The sequence below is a fragment of the Gobio gobio genome (genome assembly GCF_949357685.1).
Source record: "Gobio gobio genome assembly, chromosome: 10".
Classification (NCBI taxonomy): domain Eukaryota; kingdom Metazoa; phylum Chordata; class Actinopteri; order Cypriniformes; family Gobionidae; genus Gobio; species Gobio gobio.
The window spans coordinates 50,356,871-50,358,034 of NC_137116.1; positions in this window are offsets into that span (position 1 = coordinate 50,356,871).

The following is a 1,164-nucleotide window of genomic DNA, read 5'->3' on the forward strand; positions in this document are numbered from 1 at the left end:
CTTTAAATGTGAAATTTTAAAACATTAATAACTTACATCCTAAAATTTTTAATGATACTTACACTGTATAAGCATACACAAGTGAATATTAATGAATGCAAGCGAATATAATATAACACAAGAAAAGGCAAAAAGGCAAACTTATTTTTCCTTATATGTACAGTACATTTGATACTGAATCAAGATCGAAATCGATATTTGTGCCATTAAGTTTCAAATGATTATTAAACAGCAAGCACAAACTATACGAAAGAGGAAGCCCTTCCGCCACAGTGTCCGAATTCACTCACTCGTTTTCATGCACTCCTTGTGGTCTATATTAATGGAGTAATCTGGAATAGTGAATGAGGGAACAGGGGGCGATTTCTCCGCTCTCTAATCGCTCTCGCTGTACTTGGATGTCACACACCGATCGGTCGTGCAGCGCCGCTTCAAGTCCAACACACCTATTCTAATATGCTGATCAATGTTGAAAACATTTGTTTTTGTAAACCATGATACATTTTTTCCTGGATTTTTTTGATAAATAAAAAGTTCAAATGAACGGCATTTATTTTAAATAGGTTTTTTTTTTGTAACAATATAAAAGTCTTTCATTACTCATAAATAAAAAGATTAAATAAAAAATGTACTGACCCCAAACTTTTGAAAGGTAGTTTAATAAATAAATGATGATGATCTGTGAGCAGTGCAATGATTTGAAAGTGTTAAAGTGCTTCTTTGGGTTTAAACTGTACTTATTTAAGAACACTAACCAATTATTTTTGCGGTTGTTGCTACGTCACGTGTCAAAGGACATATGGGTCAGTCGTATTTGCTTAATGTTCATTTGGTCAACTCTTAGCAATATATTTGCATAAATGTAAGTTTACTAATCAGAAACCCAATTTTATATATTAAAAAATGACTGAGGTGAGGCTGTATGTAAACAGAGACTCTCTAAATGAGAAGGCTTTCATGACTTTATAAGCTTGTGAGCTTTTCAAAGTATTTATTTCATTTCTTTTTACCTGAATGTGCCTAATGTAATAATAATAATATTATTAACAATAAAACCATAGCAGTATATTTGCATATTGATGACTTCAAAGCTAATAGACTTGAACTAAAAAACACAAAACTTGGGTCATATGTAAACTTTTGCACCCTGTTCATTTTGCAGAA